At 42.2% G+C, this 19,944-nt stretch overlaps 1 protein-coding gene across 7 annotated transcripts in view; it reads left to right on the forward strand.

The window, feature by feature from the left end:
* TIAM2 (TIAM Rac1 associated GEF 2) overlaps positions 1-19,944 on the forward strand; it is a 217,719-nt gene that overhangs the window by 97,835 nt on the left and 99,940 nt on the right. Inside the window, exon 1 of one of the 7 annotated variants that reach the window (XM_036222956.1) lies at positions 3,565-5,978. The exons of the other annotated variants lie outside the window; for them this stretch is intronic. The gene's annotated coding sequence lies outside the window, so the exon portion shown is untranslated. Of the gene's footprint in view, positions 1-3,564; positions 5,979-19,944 lie in introns of those variants that run through there. 7 annotated transcript variants of the gene reach the window in all.

A 19,944-nucleotide genomic window follows, 5' to 3' on the forward strand; every position in this document is an offset into this window, starting at 1 on the left:
GTGAACCCCCATCGCTCAGTGTATCTGGGGAGAGGACAGTGGCTCATCTGTCTGTCAGGCTGTGGTGGGAGGTTCTCCAATGAGGAGCAAGGTTAGGCTAGATGGATGACCTCGTAGGTCTCTCCGAAAACTCAGATTTAATTATTCCCTGAATTAAACTGGTTAGGAACCTTTCAGCTTAAACAGTTTCACTTCAGTCCATAAAAAGAAAATATTGTAAGTGGAGTGAGAGGCTAAATATAAATAACCCTTTTTAATTACATTTAGTTCTGGACACGTGACTTGTTCTTTCTTAAATGTGCCAATATAACCCTTCAAAAATGTTATAAACAGATGTGTATAGTGGCTAGTATTTATAAGCCAGGATTTTACAAGCATATTTCCTAAATGATTTTTCTACTGACAATTTTCATTTTCCCTTAGCTGAAACTCATTTTGTAGTTTTATTTTTGATAGCTGGATTTTTAATACAGATTTTATCATTTGTTTAAAAATATTTGTTATTTATTATATACCATTCTTTTTAATTTTGAAATTTACGGTTTTATTCATTATCAGTAATTGTCAGTTGTCAGAGTGTATTTAATTTGGATAAAATGACCTACAGAAAAAAAGTCCTTTTAAAGGAAAACTTTTATTAAAAATTTGTTTTATAAATTTTTATAACATTTAATGTTTGCTCATTCTTACAAAAGTAATTAGTCATTTGGTTCAATTATTGGGGCTCGTTTGTTATGTAATGTAACATACTACTTGGACTTTATAAGTATTTATGCCATAAAACTTCTTGTTTTCATGAAAATCGACTCCATTAAAAAATTCTTTTTGCACTCGAAGTCTTTGAGACACTTAGAAAAAGCTCGTGTTATGAAATTTAGATTCGCTGTGGCTTTAAAGCAATGCATACCATACTAGTATTGTATTTTGCACTATCTTAAAATTGACTATTGATTTTAAAGATGCATGGCTGTGGGCGGCTCTGGCATCTTCTCCACATCAAAACAGCCTGGAATGTTGACTGCTGCAGGAGAACAGCTGGAGAATTTTAAGCAGAAACTGTGAAAGTTTTGCTGACTGGGCATTGATAACGCATGGGGTGGCTTATTTTAAGTTGAGGGGTTTTAGAGACTTCTGACACTGAGATGTAGACACCATTAGACAGACACTATTCTCTTTTGTTTGCCACCACTGCCACCATCATCATTATTATCTCCCACTCATTTATTCATTCATTCACTCACTCACTCAATCACTCAACAAATATTTATTGGGTATTCGCCATGTACCAGGTACTTTTTAAAGTAGTGGACTTAACAGTAAACACTTAAACAAGATCTCTGCTTTATGGAGTCTGCATTGTTAGACAGAACTTGTGTTACACAATCTCCATGTATTATTTTACGTAATCCTTAAAACGACACTGTGAGGCAGGTAGTATCCCCATTCCACAAATAAGAAACCTAGACATTAAGTGACTTGTCCCATGTCACACAGCAGAGTCTGAGGTCAGGGCAAAGGGACTCAGATGCATGGGCCCTGAGCTGTTCTGCTGGCCCCCTGGGGAAGATGACTGGGTGGTAAATGAATTGCACATGTCCATTGCACATTTGTATGGGCTTCAGTGTCATGAGGAGGTAAAAGCTTCATACCGTGGCGGGGTTAGATCCGAAGGCCAGTCATGCTTGTTCTCGCTGTATTCTCTGGGCTAATTTGGAAGCATTTGGTTTCAGAAACAGACCTCCTACACCTGTGCCTTTTAATGAAACGGGACAAGAGTCACCTTCCCAAGTAATATTTCTGTGGATTTTAGGATTTTCATACGTATGTTTTGCATGCTTCATTTTCTGCTAGTATTGTCTTCATGTAGAACAGTTTTTAGTGGCATTCCTCGAGTTCCATGTTTTTTTTTAGCTCATGTTGTTTGAAGTACTGCTTTTCAATCAAAAACAGTAGACTAAAGTGTTTTTCAGAACATGAGCATGTTACGGAGTCTTTTGCTCATTTGTGTAATTTCATTAAAGGTGGATGATTGTATATGTGAGATTATTTAATCTTCGGGATCCTGTTTGGATAAAAGTAACATATTTTCAACCTTTATTTATTATTTGCTAATTTATATTTATGTTTCACCAGATGAAGTCTTTAGAATTGACTATAGACTATCAATAAAGAATGATGTTTGGTGGGATATTCTCTTTGTATTATTCTGTGTTGGACCTTAAAAGTGAAGAATATGGAAGGAGTTGAGTTTCTTGAATTTTAAGCAGAAAAGTTATTCTGAGAGCTTTTTTATTTAAAAATGTATTTTTAATGTTGCTTTTTCTTATAACTGTTTAGAGATGAGTACATCCTCATATTTTCATTTGAGGTAGGTGTTATTATTATCAACCCCATTTTATGATGAAGGTAATGGGATTCAGAAGTCTTTTAAGTTACTGAGAGATGAATTGCTAACCCAGGTCTACTGGTTTTGAAGCCTGAGATAGTTCCACTATACCCTGTGGCTTATTTAATTAAATTAATTAATTAATTATTATGGTGACATTGGTTAACGAAATCCAGTAAGTTTCAGCTGTACATTTTAATAATAAGGCATATATATGTTTGCACTGTGTGTTTACCTTCCGTAGTGAGATTTCTTTCTGTCGCCACACATTTGACCCCCTCTACCCCGTCTACCTCCCCCCACCCCTCACTTCCTATCCTCTGGTAATCACTGGCTTATAGTCCATGTCCCTGAGTCTCTGTTTGTCCTGTTCATTTGTTGCTTTTAGGTTTATATCCCACATGTAAGTGATATCATGTGATATTCAACTTTTTCTGTCTGGCTTATTTTGCTTAGTGTGATTATTTTAGGGTCCATCCATGTTGTTGCAAATGACAGTATTTCCATTATATATATGTACCACAGCTTCTTTATCCAATCATCTATCGTAGGACAATTTTTTTTATTAATTATGATTTTTGATGTAATAGTAGAGTGGAAAATGGTCATGTCCTCGATTATAATCAGCATAACAATATTTTTTGCTTAGTCTCGACTAGGCACATAGTACAACATGATGCTTTTATAAAATTTAGCTTTATTGAGATATTAGTGACAAGTACACGGTAAGGTAAATAATGTGTATATCATGGAGATTTTATGTATATGTAGTGAAAGAATTCCCCCATCATTAATTAACACACCCTTCCCTCACTTTTTTTTTTTTTTTTGGTGAGAACATTTAAGTTCTCTCTTTGCAAAGTTCAGTTATATACTATAGCTTATCAACTAGAGTCACCACGTTTCACTTGAGATCCTTAGACCTTACCATTTTATAGCTGAAAGTTTGTACCTTTTTACAACCCTCTCCCGATTTTCCCCTAGGCCCAGGCAACTACTTTTCTACTCTTGTTTCTAGGAGCGTGTGTGTGTGTGTGTGTGTGTGTGTGTGTGTACATGTGTACATGTTATTTTCCCCAAAACTTTTATTAAGAGAATTTTCAAAAATATAGAAAAGTGGAGAGAATTGTACAGTGAACAATAAGCTCACCACTTGAATTCGATAATTGTTAACATTTTGCTATATTTGCTTCTCAAGTGTCATTTTGCATTGTAGTTTGAGGATAGGATACTTCTTAAGTAGTAATTTACATAATTCTCGGAGATCTTTGCCAAGAAACTTAATTTTAGATGCCTGTTAACACATATGTCCTGTTATATTATTATCTCAGAATGAAGCATTAGCTAAAGTCTCATTTTATGATTTGGAAATATGCTGGTTTTTGCAATTTTAGGATGGAGTGCTAAACTGAGATTAGTTTACTGGAGTTGGGCAAAGTCTAAAGAACTTGAAAAATCTGACATAGTTTGAAACCCCAAGTGGCTTTATAAACTCATAGAACTAAAGTTATTTGGGTGACCTCAGTGATAAAAAATGGAACCAGACAATGCAAACCCATGGGCAGTGTCTGAGGAATGTTGGAGATAATTCAATTTTAGAGGCAGTTCTGGCAGACGAGAGATCTACATATAAAATGGATCAAAAGGTCAGATTTGCCTTAAACCTAGAGGCAGGACTAAAACAGGGATGTACAGATATTTCCTTGCAGTTAATTGTTCTTCCCACAGTTTTTCACCCTCGGTAGCCTATGTCCTTACATTTCCTTTTTCCTTCTGACATAATTCCTCTCCTCTCTTCAGAGCAAGGAGTAGTTCTCATCTCAAGGTCCTACGGAAAAAATATGCGTGTTTTAGCTTGGCTGGTATTTTATTTTACTCTTCTGTTAGTAACTAATGATGTTGATGGATCTAAAGGAATAACAGTTCAAATGACTCAGAAGTATTCTTTCTTCTGTATTTACCAAGAGTACTTTTTTAAACACACACACACACACACACACACACACACACACACACCCCAAATTAACCTTTTGGGAATTCCCATGTTTTCTGTTATGTGACTTGGCTTCCGTGGCAACCTTCTGACTTCAGTCCCGGGGGTTGTGGTTACTTGGGTGGCATGTCCTGGCTCTACTGCATGCCGCTGACCAGCCGTGTGACCTTGAGTGAGTCACTTAAGGTCTCCAGTGTCTTGGGGGATTGCGTTAGACAATTTTACAGGTCCTCCCCACCAGGATGAAAAAGTCCTTGGGTCTGTGTTCACATTTATATTTTTGAGGAGATAAGATTCATTTTTGTAACTAGTGGACCGATGGTCTTATGTAGTGCCTCATTACTTGCCAGTTAAGATTAGAAAGTGTACCTTGAAACGTGTGTTAACAACATGATAAAAATCCCACTCGTACATGTGTATGTCGTATGTGTAGGTTGTACGTAATGATTCATTTTTCATCAGGATGAGGATTTAAAAGCTTAATTGTCTAAAGTAGTATCTGATCTTTAAGAGTAAAAATCTTGTCTGTTACAAATATAGGTCCATTCGTATTTTTAAAATAGTGAAAACATTACCTCAAAAAGGTAATATGTTTGTCCAGGAGAACTTAAAACTCCTGCTTAAACTATTTTCTTCTACAGAATATAATTTCAAAATTTTAAACATAATAGAGCTTTAATCCTGTTCTCTCATTTGGCACCCCTTCCCAGTAACTAATATGAAAAGACCAGAAAATGTTGCTTTATCTATCTTTGGGGGTGCGCTTTAAATTGTAGGTCGTTCATTGAAAGATACAACAAAACTTAACAACACTTGAACTTCTCTGGTCTATCACTTTTTTAAGGCAACTTACTGTATATTTTCAATGAAATAGTGGCCCGTCGCTTATTACAAGGATTTGCAATGTGGGGTACCCTAGCTTAGCTAACTTAAAAATGAAATAAGTCTGGCAAGGAGCAGAGAAAGTGTACGCCTGATCGTTCGCAAATCACAAAATTAATTTGGCGGGCTCGAGGCAGGGTTTTCCTGACCGTAACGTTGCAGCTGTGGTTTTGGAGACAGAATGTTTACCACCACTTTAAACCCAAGGATGGTAGGTGTGTGTTCTTACTGCCAAAAGGCTTAGAAAAGCAGCTGAGACTCCCTTCAAGTGAGTAAACCTTTATTCAGCAAACTCTGGCGCCGCGTGCCTGTGGAACTTCGGTGGTGATTCTGGAATGTGGGTCCAACAGCAGCGCAGTCATGGGTGAGCCTGGCGGCTCCAGGGCCCGATGGCAGGCTGTCCTGGCTGATCACTTCGGGCAGCCCATGGAAAACCACTTTCTGGTTAAGTCTGCATCATACTCTTCCACCAATGGAAAAAATTGAACATGATGAGGGTGTGTAGCTAGAAGACAAAAATATATCCAGCATTGCACAGGATCTGTTTTTAGCTCTTAACGGCTGAGTATTTGAAGTGTTAGACACTGTTTCCTGCCTGACCATGGGCAGACAGAAGAGAGAGTTCGTGGATGTACACAGGGACCTTGACGTTGTGAAACTTTTCGGCTAATTAAGAGAGTCTGAGAAAAACCGGCTACCTCTAAAGTTTTGGCAAAGGTAAGATTATAAACGTTTATTTCCCCCCTTCTGGAGCTGAGACTTAATTCTATATGTGAGATATAAATATCTCTTGACATGCTTCTTTTGCCAATATTTCATTGTGTGCTGACCATTCTCTGTTTTACGTTATTTTGTACATAGGCTACAGGCATCAGTGTGCATTAGGGAATTTTACCTTTCAATTTTGAGTGTGTATATCCTTTTCAACACCTATTGGTGATTTATTGTAGTTGTCCACCCCGTTTCACTAAGTCTCCAAAAGCTGGCGGTATATACTGTGTAGATTTATTTTTCCTGATATGTCAAGAAAGTACCAGCTGTCAGCCTGATCATGTTAAGGCATTAATGACGATTACCTTATCTTTACCAGGCACAGAAGGAAATTAAAATGTGGCAGAGTCTGTATTTTGTAGTTTCTTGGTTATTATATAACCTCACCAGTCCTTAGTTTTGAGCTGAGTGAGCTACTTGATTCAAGAGTTTCTTTTCAAACTTGTAATTTGACGTCCGCTGTTCGTTAATGTTTGTCCTTAACTTTTGTCTCGAACGTTCCGTTAAAGAAATAGGAGCCGTTGTAATCTGAGTGTGAGGGGTACCTTGTTTAAGTAGGAGGATTGATTCATGTCCTAATCCCCGAGAGGCTGCTCATTCATCAGGCATTTGTCTCAACACCGAGCTTATCGGCAGGGACCGAGAGAGCCTGGCTTGGCGTAGTACTTCCTCCGCTTTACGTTAATTTGGCCAAGCATGTAATTCTCCGAAAATTGGTAGGTGGAGAGACAGAAATAGGAAGCTTTATTGAAGTTGTTGTAGCTTGGAGGATTATTTATAGAATTTCTGGAAAGTAAGGGTGCAGCCGAACAGCTGCTGGAGTTTTTTCCAACACGTCGAAGCATTTCGCCGTGGCCCTCTGACACACGTACGGATTCCGAAGTTTTAAACTCACTTTCAGGGTGATGAGGTTTTGAGTTATTTTAGGGCGGGCAGTGTGTGTTCCTTTTCAGTGTGTGCCTTCCGTACAGATATACCGTGCGCCACCAGTTCCCATCACTCCCTTTACAGAAATGTCTTTCAGGGATGGAGGAATGGTGAGCGCTGTCCAGGAAGGCAAGAACTAATAGAAAAATGGGTAACATTTTATTTATTACTTCTCCTTTGGCTCTAGAGCCAGCAACCATTTAAAGCAGGGACAGAACCAGCTGCCTGCCTTCTTCTCCAGTCAAATTAACACTTGTCAAGTGCCTTGATTTTTACCAGAGTTTGTAGGCAGAAACTGGAGTCCGTTGAGGAATCTTATGACTCCCATCCATACTGACCAGACTGTAAATAGTGTTTCGAGTGCAAATAGATAACACCTTTCTTTCGATATTTTAGTGCAGAGTGAGCGACTTGCATAGCCCCCTCCTCAGACCAGGCCTGTTCAAGGGTGCTGGGAAGCGTAAGATAAGGGTCAGGCTCCTTGCCAAGAGATTATCCCTTCCAAAGTGGTCCCCCACTTAACCACTAAGTAGAACAGATGCTTCTGCCTTGGTGGTCCAAGGCTGTGTTTGAGAACAGACATATATATTCCTTTTTCAGAGACTTAAGGTTAGTGCAGCATCTCGACAACCTCTTTCGATCATAGCTGTGGAATGGATGTGGGAGGGACATGGGGGAAGCCTCGAGGGGAATCCCACACTCCCTACATATCTGATGGGACATGATTCTGCGTCTGCATGTGCCTCCAGGTTTGGCCCTCTTTGTAAGATGCGTTCATGTGAACATAATAAACCACATTCGTGAGATCACTTAGCTCCATCGATAGATTTAAAAAAAAAATTTATGTCCTTTTTATGGAACATTTAGAACTAGATCTTTTGGACATTTAAAAAGAATTTAGGTGATAATTTGTATTTTTTGTTTGAAATTAAGTATACCTTAGATAAAAGCCAAGGTAAAAATGGCTTTACTAGCAGGAGCTAAAAAAAAAAATTAAGGTATGAAATTGAAAAAAATAGCAAAAGTATTAGAGACAGGGAAAAGTAATAGTAATAGAAGTAGATAAACCTGAATTCCTGACTCTTGACACAAAAGTGCTAAACATCATGTTTATAATAGTTTGAATTTTAATAATGGCGGGTTGAGTGTCTTTTGATTGCTGTTTTGTCTACAATTGGCTTACAGATGTTAGGAGGTGTTAACATCAGCGTCTTAGGAATATATCCTATGCTCGATTTTCAGCTGTTTACAGTCCAAAGTATCGTGGCACTGAGCAGGGACCTTGGGCACTTTCTCAAACGGGGAAACGGGAAACCTGCAGAGCCGAAGTGGCCCACCCGAGTTGCTGAGGTGGTTAGCTGCCAGTCTGGGGTGAGGTACAGGGCATCCCGGTGGTCCAGACACTCCCCGAGTCGTTCATGGCAAATACTTTGGCACATCCTGATATATCTTTGTAAATTGACGGAGATATGTATATGTATGCATATGTGTGTGTATACATGTATATACTCATGTATCTATCCATTTCTTTTCTTCCTTGCTCTCTTCTTTCCTTTTTTTTCTTCTACTTACCCACTTGCTTACCAAAACAGATTTAAACCTCTAGTCAGAGACAGAGACTTCTTTTACTATTATTATTATTTATGCTTACAACACCTGGTCTTCCTAGGCGGTCTCCCATCCAAGTACTAACCAGGCCTGACCCTGCTTAGCTTCCGAGATCAGACATCTGGCTTGTTTAGGGTGGCATGGGTGTAGACCATGGACTGTGGTTCCACTGGGGCACTAACCCAGGACCTTCTGCGTGTAAAGCAGATGTGCTAACCGCTACACTGTAGAACCTGGTCCGAGACGACTTCTTGGATGCTAATGAAGTTCAAAGCTGGACACTCAGTTGATGGCCATCGTTCCCATTGGCTATTGCCAGAGAGAATTCTCGATACGCGTGCGCTGCTCTAACCTTGGGTGGTGAGGCAGCTTTGATTAGACCTCATCTGCCAGTCTGTTCCTGTTTCCACTTTAGATTAAGAGGTTTGTTTTCTCCCACCCAAGATCTCATTCCAATAGAAGACTGTTTGCGTTTTTGTTAGTTCTGTGCCTGACAAGAGACAGACCATGGAAGGGAACAGAAAAACAGCAGATGGGCTTTATTTAGCTTTAGTGCCACGGTAATGCAGGGCACCTTTGGAAAATAAACTTAACGTATAAAGTGACAGATGAAATTATCATTTCACTGTAGGAAAGGGAGGTGGTAGGTGCTACCGATAGTGTCGGGGAGAAGTCGATCCAGGGCGTTCCGAGGACTTAAATAAAGATTTACAAAATCCTGGGTATCTTTAGGACAACACTGGAAAGTGAAAATATTTCTTATGCTGTTTTTGTACTTGACCATGACTTATCTCCCTAGCTGCAGAATTAGAGTAGGATGTCTGAAACGGATGTGAAGAAGGGCTAAGAGGTACGGAGTTTATAGGCTGGGAAAGCTAAACATCCACATGACTAAAGCCAGTTCAAAGACACTCTGAATGGAGAGAATGAAAACAGACTTGTTTGCAGGTCATCCGTAGCCGCTCTGGGAGGTGGAAAAGGGCATCTTGAAGACAAACGAAAGGGATCATTAAACGGGGATGGCCATAAACCAGGAAAACCCATGATATGAAGAGGTAGTAGACAGTAAAGAGCTTCATGAAAAGTAAATTCGTGGAATACGCACGCAAGCATTTACATGTGTATGTGCGTCTGTTCCATTGCAAATGAATAGGATGGTCACCAATGAAGAATGAAAAAGGACCAAATTAAATGCAAAACTAAAAACAAACAAACAAACAAACACAGAAATAACTGGAACCTGGCAAAAACTTTCACTTGACTTTCTTTTCCCCCCACGTGACTTATAGAGACACAGTGATAAGCGGTTTATCAAAGATGAGCTCACGGGGGTCAGTGCACCCATTGTCCCCGTGCCCCGCCACATGGACGTGCTGCCGTTAGTCACGTGTTTCCTGAGGCGCCTCTCGTAGTGGAGGGTGGTTGCTCTGGGGACAGTTTCCCATCACGTGCATGAGAGTCCTTCCCTTTGGCTACTCAGGATGACACTAGCCATCACTCCTCTCTCTGTGGCCACATGAGATTTCTCCCCGGTCACTCCCATTCCTGTGCTGGGATTGCTCTTAAAGACACGCAGGCACATGGCAACGACAACGACCATACCTTTACTTTTTTATTTTTTATTTTTGAATCCTCTGTTCTTCTAGCTATCATCTGATCCCCTTGTTCTCCTTTATAGGAAAACTCCCTGAGCAAGTTGTCTCTGTTCGCTGTCTTCAATTTCACTGCCCTCATCCTCAAACTCACTCCAACTCGGCTTTCCCCACCCCAGCTCCGCTCTGGCCAAGTTCACGGATAACCTGCAGGGCTCTGCTCTCAGTCCATTTCTCTTTCCTTCCTCCACATCTTCACGTTGGAGCACTCTAGGGCCTCCTTGGACTTCCCTTCCCTTTGTTTACCCATTCCCTTGGAGGGAGAGCTCATCCAGTGTGTTTTAAATACCACCCTCATATGGATGAGAGCAAATCTGTACCTCAGGCCCAACTCTGCATTGAACGCTAGGCTCCTATATCCAACCGTCTACTCAACGTTGCCGCTTTAATGTCTAACAGACATCTCGAACCTGACACATGCACAACCCAACTCCTTGTCTTCTGAAGCCTGCTCCACTCTGCCTTCCCCGTTCTTAAGTGGCTTAGATTGAAAATTGTGGTATCATCCTTGACCTGCTGCCACTCACACCTGGGAATCTTATTGGCTCTGCCTTCAGCTGTATTCAGATTCAGACCATTCCCTGTTGATCTCACCTCACTGACCCACATCACCTCTCACCTGAATTAGGCTGATGGCACCCCGCCCCTGCCCCCAACACCCAGCTTCTGCTTTGCTGTCAACAATCTCGATCCACAGTGGTCCTATTTGCAATATGCCCCCTGATGCGCCTTCTCTAGTTACAACCCTCTAATCATGACTTTCAATATCAGTGTGAAAGCCAAAGTCCTTAAAATGTCCCTTTGGGCTACATTCTCTGGCTCCCTGTCCCCTCCCTGACCCCCGCTATCCCAGCCACACTGGACTCCTGCCTGCTCCACTTCTCTGGGCATTTGTACTTTCTGTTTGTACTTTTCTATTTCAAATGTTCTGTCCTCAGAATCCATGTGTTCTCCCTTCCTGCACGTACCTCCTTAAAAATCACCATTTAGCGAGGCCTTCCTCTACCCCCCCTTTCTAAAATGACAGCACCCCCCTCACCTTACCTGTTTCCTCCTTCCCTTCTTTCTTCTTTTTGCTAAAGTACATATCACCTCCTAATAGATAAAATAGTCATTTTCCTAGTTTATTGTCTCTCCACTCTAAGCTCCACGGGATCAGGATTCCTAAAAATCTATTGCTGCATCCCCAGAGCCTGGAACAGGGTCTAGCTCAACGTAGTTAGTGAACTCATGGCATTAATCAGTGAATGTGTATGCTACCTAGGACACCTGATGATGTAGCCGAAGCAACCCAATGTCAATGCTAAATATCTTTGAATGTCTATGTTTTATCTTAGTTATGTATTTTATGATATGTGTCCATCATGGCGGCAATTTTTAAAATACTTAGCATTAGATGAAATTGAAACTTCAGGAAGATGCCCCTTGGTTATTCTTGGTCTTGAGTACCTGCTCTCCACTTGGTCTTAGTAACCATGTCCCACCTCCATTGGCTTTGAAAGGTACAGTGTAAGTTATCATTGGTCTTAAGGATAATGTCCCTGAAGCTTAAATTATCAAGGAAATAGAGTTCTCATGTGCGCAGTGTTCTTTGTAAAGCAGCATAAAATAGCTACATTTTAACCCCAAAGATCCTTAGTTAACTTAAAATTTTAGTTTTTCATTTCATTCTTATCTCCTATTCCTCAGCTATGGAAGCCTTTGCTGCCTGGAAAAATGATAGCTCCAGAGAAAAGACTTCTCCAATGCTTCGTTTATAAAAGGGGCATAGATCACTAACCATCCTTCTACAAAGGGAGCCTGAAAGTTGTTATACTTTCAAAAAATATGGAATAAGTTCAGCTTAAAAAGTGCAGAATGTTTTAAAATTATTTTGATGTAATGCATATGTAAAAAAAAAAAGATTGAAAAAAATCTAGGTTTCCATCTTCCCCTTGCCCTTAGTGATCTTGGTCAAATTATTTAATCCCCGATGGTTTAAGTTCCCTGTCCTGTAAAACAGGGATGATTCTGGAAGCTGTTGGGCTGTTTATGCCCCAAGTAGTCCTGGAACACAGCAGCTCATATTATTTGATGATGATAATAATATTATTGTTACATTATATTATATAATATTGTTATTATCATCATCATCATCATCAAATAAACCCTCACCCCTCCCTCTGCATGTCTATATCTATATTAGGTATCGATTTTCTTTTAATTCCTGTAAGTAATGAAATTTAAACTATACCTTCTAAGACTTTTCATTTCTTCTTCTTCTGAAAGTTTCTGTTGAGCTGCTAACTAAAATCTCCTCGGTTTGGTGTGAATAATCCTATGATTTACGAAAAAGTTCAGTGGTGATTGGCTTCCTTTTACATCGCAGGCCCAAGAACAACTTATGGTGCAGCATTAAGACATAAAACTTACAGAAGTGAACTCTCAAATCGAGCTCCCAGCCCAGCCAAAGTAGAATAGCTACACATTTATAAGGGTGAGGAAAGCACCTATTTAAAACGAAGGAAAAAATATGTGGTTTCAGCCTGTTCATTTTGTAACATAAATGGAACAGTGTCTAATGAAGAAATATCTTGCCAAGAATAACTTGGTCCGGTTACCGTGGTATATTTCGGTCGCAGTATATGATCGAGGTCTAGAAGTACGGTGCCTGCTTCTGATTTACTGCAGCACGTGCCTTACGCACAGGACTCTGGGTCAGCGAGAAGACATGTAACAGTCGGGATCCCCATGCGGGGTCTTCTGTGTTAGCGTTGGTGTGAGGCCTGCCGAGGGCCTACCCGAGCCGGCACTCGCTTTCTGTGGAGTGGCTCGTGTTCGTAAAAGTTGAAAAAGAGAGGTTATTTAAAAGTCATGCTAACCGTTTTGAGTCTCATGTTCATAAAAGTTACAAAAGAAACTTGTTTCGAAGTCATGCTAACCATCTTGAATCTTGTGAGTTTCTGGTCCTGGCAGCTGAAGCATGTTCAGGGCCTTTGGAGACCGGGCTGTCGGCCGAATTGTGGGTGACACATGAAAGACGCTTGGGGGGACAGGCAGAGTGGGACTCAACATTTGGTACGTTAGTTAAATCCATTCTTGAAAGAGTATAAACATGTATGAAATGCACTTCGATAATCTCTAAAAGAAAAGTAAGTTTTATCTTTACCAGGTTGTTAAAATTTTAGACTCCGTCGATTCTGTAATTTTGATCGAAAGGTGATTTTTTAAAGAATCCCTGATATATTTTCAGTTTCCATGATAGCTCAGCTGTAGCTGGGCCTCTCAACTCACTGACATTCCAGAAACATACCAGTAATATTTGTGGGATTGTCGGTCTCACCACATCTCTCATAAACTGAATCCTGTTACAGTTGTGATAAACTCGCTTATTGATTCTACAAATGTTCTGCGTTAACCGCCGCACAGGCCGGAACGCCCCTGTGGGGAAGGGTCCGGATCCTGCCGTTTACCTCGTAGCGCCCAGCGCGCGGCGACATGCGTCGGAGGGTCTCCGCACATCCATGTCGAGTTGGTGCGTGGGACTCTCTTATTTCACTTCGGTTCCCCACATCTCTGCCAACACTGACATTTTCCTCCACTTGGCAGCGCTGCCTCTGACACTCATCTTGAGCTGTCGACGACGGTGGATTTCTTCCCAGACGGTGTCCCAAAGTGTCCCGAGGAGATGGTTCACACTGCGGTGCTTCTGGGGACAGCGGGGTGGAGTAGCGCGGGGGGTCGCGGGCGAAGGGCTGCTCGGGTCTCCCCGGCCTCCTCTCCCTCACTGCGCCTTCCCCTCTCAGCTCTTCCTCGTCTCTGTAAACTTCGCCCCTGACACTTGGGCTCAGGCCCTGCGGCCCCGATCACGTTCCTGAATCAGCAGGCGTCTCTCTCCGTTTAGTTCATGCGTCGATTCAGTCATCCGTGGATTTGGCCAGGGGTTCTGCGGTGCCTGTGTCTGTGGACATGCGTTTTCTGTCCCTTGGGATGTCCTCTGGCGGAATCCCACACATCCTTCAAGACTCTGTTCCTCGGTTACTTTTAAAACTTTCATAGGAAGATTGTGACTGTGAGAGATGAGCTTCTCTTCAGCAGCGGAATGCAACAGGGTGGGGGACCACGGGCCTAACTCGGGGTGCCCAGCACGGCCCATTAACGATGGACGGTCCTTGTCCTTTGTCAGTCTTCCTCTCTCCAGCGGAAGCGTGTGCCTTGGGCAATGATTTCTTAGATGTTCTGAGACTCTTTAGGTTTTGGTTGTCCTTGGGCCTTATGAGAGGGGACGTGCCATTCTGATGAAACTGCCACTTGTGGTTTTATAAGTCACTGTTCTTCAAACTCTTTCTTCGACCGTTACTCAAGAAGACATAATTTTACTTTATAGCTCAATATACAGGCAAACAAGCGAACACGCACAAGCAATAATTTAGTGTCATGAAATAATTTTTACTCTTACTTGGATGCCCTTCTCTATTTTTATTCTATTCCGTCCTGTCCTATCCTATCCTATCATTTCAAAACACTGGTATTAAGTCATTAAGTGAATTTCATGACCCACAAATAGGTCATGACCCATAGTTCGACACACACTTCTATAAGCGATGCTGAAGATGTTAGAAGTTTTTATAAAACAGGTATGAGTACTGAATCCCTGGTTGGGATAAACTGGCTTTGCTAAGGTGATGACCTGTGCAGAAAGCTGGGCTATTGTCTCTGTGGAATTTATTACATTCCCCCTTTGAATACCGGCCACGCTTGTCGCCGGAGATCCCATTCCTGGGCATTCCTTGCTGCACATTGTTTTAGCCATTCATCTGTTAACATGCCTTTGGAAGGGGTCCTGCTGAACCGACATAGAGCCAGTGAGGCCCCACAATGGATGCTTAGCTTTCCGAGCCCTCGGCGGCAGCTTGCTTTATTGATAAGGATTGCTCTTCCTAAGCACCGTTCCTATGGAGAGCAGATGTTCCTTTCGCCTGTCTCTTTATACGGATTGGGCTCAAGCCTTCTTAATAGTTAGAAAAGAGATCCTTCAGTCTTGGTAGCAGTTCATGAATTCTGAGGGCGAGTTCACTGATGCGAGATGCGTAAAGCGGGCTTGGGTAAAACCGACCGAGTTAGTAAGTTTGGATCCCTGACTTGAGTGCTTTGTTTTAGATTTTTAGGCATATTCTGTATTTTGGCATTTTTAATGAGATGAAAGGTAAGACCATAAGGCAGCATTTCTCAGCCTTGACCCTGTTGACATATGGGGCCAAATAATTATTTGTTGTAGGGATTGTCTCATGGCATCTTGAACTCTACCCACCAGATGCCAGTAGCATGGCCCCAGTTGTGACAACTGAAAGTGTCGACAGATAATGTCAAGTGTCCCCTGGGGGCCAGAATTGCCGTGGCTGAGAACAAGTGCGTTAAGGTAATGCCAGTTGTTCAGAGAATGGTTAGGTTATTTTCTTACGTTTTTCTGACGACATGAGTCTCTAATAATACCAAGTACACGGCTGTCGTTGTTTTTGTTGATATATGACAGATGTCCGACATGTTAGGTAGTTTTATATGCTGTAATAATTTGGGTAATTGATCGAAATCGGACAGGTGCTAAAACAGTGGAACTTGGAAAATTCCAAACTTATGTATATAAACATATAAAACAATCAATGTAATAGTTAACAGTTTATGAAAAAGCTGAAACAGCAACTATTATAATAAGCTCTAATACCATAGCATATAAAGTTAAGTTTATAAATAAAAATAATAGAGCTGTAAATTTGTGTTGTATATCATGGTTTTTTAGGTAGTTTCATTATATTTTCACACTCGGTTCTCAATCTATAAGGTAGGGAGGGCAGATATTTTTATCTTCAAGTTGCAAATGAGAAAAGCGAGATTCAGAAAGTACAAGTAATTGGCACAAAGACTCACGTGCCATTTCAGAGACAGAAGCAGGTCTTAAACCCAAATTCTCTGACACAAACCAGAGCAGGATTCTGAGGTTTGTCTCTTTCATGACTGAAGCTCCCCGCTACCTCCCAATTCCAAACAAAGGGAGCCTCGTAGATATTACGGTGAATGATGGTTTGTCCTGCTGTCTCTTTCTTAGCTCTTATCACTCTCTGACATGTTCGCCATGGACGATGATGAGGCTCCTCTTTCAGTATGAAACTCTGGAATTAGGGTAGACGCCTTGGCGGTATCTCCCCGTGGCGGAGTCAGAGCTACCCCTAGCCGGCCGCCGTGCGCAGGCATAAATCTGCCTGCGTTCTGCTCTCCATCACCAGTCCGCCCTCAGCTCGCCTCTCAGCGCCATCCGGCCCTCCAGGGGCTGCCCCCTTGTTCCCCACCTTCGCTGCTTCATCTGGGCAGCTGGCTCAGGGATGGAGACGGAGCAGAGCTGGAGGATTTCGGTAGGCTTTGCTGTACACTCCACACTCCCCGGATGTGGAGGCTTTGGGACCCTGACACATCCGTTCAAGGCAAGCTGAAGGCCCATGAAGAAAAGGTAAACCTTGAATGTCCTCCTGAAAGATGTTTTGCCCTGGGATTCATTAGGTCACGGTGGCTGCTGGGATTGTGGTGACGTATTTGTGAAATTCCTCCACATTGCCGGATGTTTCTGGGGTAGTTCATTGATAAAACTAAGAAAACCCTTCCATTTTCGTTTAAGAGTTTATTTAGAAAGCTACATAGCACATTCATATGAATGGGGATTGGAAGAGAATTTAGAAATGAAAGAGAAGAATTTTTTTTAGGTTCACGAGATTGTCATCAGTTTAAGTATTCTACTATTTTATAATCATTCAATAAAAAATAATTATAAAAAGTGTATGCACAACATATAATTTTCGCTCAGTACACACAGTCTTAGTGCCATATAATTTGTTCCAGAGCGACCTAAATTATTTCCCAGTCAGCCGTGGGCCTCATTGCAGTTTAGGATACCTGATGTGTATTATTATTGCAGGTCGGTATACCTAATGTGTGTGTGTATATAAATTTCTATTTAAAGACACTGAAGGCTTTCAACTATTTCTTTTTTTTTTTTTTAAAGCTCACAGGAAATCTATCATTTTGATATTTTCAGCTCCCTGTCAACAAAAAAAGTTTTAACTGAAATACTGTCAAAATCCCTTAGTAAAGGAGCCGGGGGTCAGGGGTGCTGAAAATTTGACCTAGTCATTGTCTTGCCTGCAGACAAAAGTCACAGGTGAAGCATGACAGATATGTGTTCGATTAGCCCAACTCCTCGGGGATGTCACCGTTCCATGGTTTTCATCAGAGGTCACCCTTCCTGTCAGTAGACTCCTTCCGAGTATGGGGCACGTACTTCTGGCCACAGTTTGTGGCTGTCTCCCTCCTGCAGCACTGACGAGGGTGGTGAGCGGCTGGTCCGCGTCGCCCGTATGTAACCCTGCACGGTGCCGTCCTTTGCTTTTCTCTGGACCTCACTGAGTTAATCAGCGGGACACTTCTCTGGGGTTACGCATTGACCTTCTGGGCAGACCCCAGTGGGAGTGCTTCCTGCTTAGTCTGTGCCTCAGTCAGTCGTGAAGTTGCTCTCATTCAGCCCAACAGGCGTTTATTAAATGCTTATGTGAGGGACAGCGCCTCGTAAAGGACGGGATTCAGGATTGTGTTTTTCGAGCTATAACGTGAAGTAAAATACTAAGCTATTTAATTTCGAAAGCAGTAAAATGAGTTGGGGTTGTAATCTGCTGGGGTGTAAGCTTCCAACCTGGAGCCATTCTGTGGCTCTGGATCTGACCTTGGCGTGTCCTTGGGCAGCTGACGTGGGGGCCTCTCGGGAGCAGCCCTGTGGCACTGGTGCAGGCCAGCTTGACATCAGCTCACTGGGCCCCTGACCCTCAGGTCAGAAGGGCCTGACGGAGGGGCGGCTGCCGAGTGGGCATCATTACTGGACCTCGGTCTTGCCGAGAGTCACCGGCGCAGAAGCTCACTCTGATCAGCTCGCTGAGAGGCGGTGGTCCACATCTAGTTCCCTCAGTTAAAAAAAAAAGACTGACAGCTCAGGGTGAGAACTTTTAAAAGGCGGGGTTCTTGTGGTCCAGCTCTGGTGTCAGAGATGTTATGGGGGCTGCTTTTTAGTGGCAGCTCAGCCAGTCTTTTAGAGCAGCGGCCCCCAACCTTTGTGACACCAGGGACTGGTGCTCCTATTAGAATCTGACACCTGAGGATCTGAGGCAGAGCTGAGGCGGTGATGCTGGCGCTGGGGAGCAGCTGCAGACACAGATGAAGCATCTTCACTCGCTGGCCTGCCGCTCACCTGCTGTGCGGCCCAGTTCCTAGCAGGCCAGCGACTGGTACTGGTCTGGAACCTGGGGTTTGGGGTTGGCAAGGTTAACAAGAGTTGCCCACTAAGTTAAGTGGTCAGTAACATAGCAGGCCCCATTTCAGGCCTCGTTAATTAGTTGCTGTCCTCAGTCTTAATAGACTCAAATGAGCTATTAGATTTCCCGATGATGCCTAAATGGAAAATCTTGTTGACATTTTTTTTTGTTTAATTGAACATGTTTTGTGTGTGGATAGTCTCAGGAAGACTTATCTTTGGCCTTATTGGAGAAGCTTAGGTCCTGCCCAGTGCTTCCTTTACTTTGGAAGTCACCGTTGAACCCTCCAAAGAAGCTATGCAAACGGCTAACAGGCCATGCAAAGATGTTCACTGCCACTCATTATTAGGGAAATGCCAATCAAAACCGGGGTGAGCTATCATCTCACACCTGTAGAAAATAACAGGTGTCGGTGAGGCTGTGGAGAAACCGGAACGCCGTGTACCGTTGACGGGGATGTAACGTGGCGTGGCTGCCTTGGGAAAGGGCGTGGGGCGCCTCAAAAAATTCGAAATAGAACTACTGTATGATTCTGCAAGTCCGTGTCTGAGTACCTACCAAAAGAAGTGAAAGCGGGGTCTCGAAGAGATCTTTGTATACCCGTGTTCATAGCAGCATTATGCACAATAGCCAAGAGGCGGAAAGCAGTCTAAGTACCCATTGACAGATGGATGGGTCCACAAAATGTGGTACAGACACACAATGGCGTATCATTCAGCCCGAAAAAGAAAGGCAATTCTGATGCGTGCTGCAGCAGGCATGAATGTTATGCCAAGTGGAATAAGCGGGTCATCAAAGGACAATTGCCATAAGATTTTACCTTCTTGAGGTACCTAGAGTCAGTTTCAGAGGGACAGAAAATAGAATGGTGATTGCCAGGGGCTGTGGCTGTAGGGGAAGGTGGTGGGGAGCTGTTCTTCAATGGGTCTGTAGAGCTTTAGTCCGGCAAGCTACAAAGAGTTCTGCAGACTGATTGCCTTACAATGGGAATGCGCTTAGCACTACTAACTGTACACTTAAAAAATGGTTAGGATGGTAAATTTTATGTGTCTTACCACAGTTACAAATATTTTTTTTCCATTTTACTGAAAAATAATTGACACACATCACCGTAAGTTTAAAGGGTACAGCACGGTTCGATTTACATATATTATGAAATAATTATCACTAGGTTTAGCCGACATCCACCTTCTCATGCAGATACAATAAAAACGAAAGAAAAAGAAAAAAGGAAAAAAAATTTATCTTTCGATGAGAACTCTTAGAATTTACTTTCTTACCAACTTTCCTACATATCACATGGAAGTGTTAGCTATAGTCATTTACATCGTTCATTACATCTTAGTACCTATTTACCTTATAACTGGAAGTGTGTACCTTTGGGCCACCTCCGCCCCC

The sequence above is a fragment of the Rousettus aegyptiacus genome, unplaced genomic scaffold, assembly GCF_014176215.1.
Source record: "Rousettus aegyptiacus isolate mRouAeg1 unplaced genomic scaffold, mRouAeg1.p scaffold_m13_p_1, whole genome shotgun sequence".
In the NCBI taxonomy this organism is placed as follows: domain Eukaryota; kingdom Metazoa; phylum Chordata; class Mammalia; order Chiroptera; family Pteropodidae; genus Rousettus; species Rousettus aegyptiacus.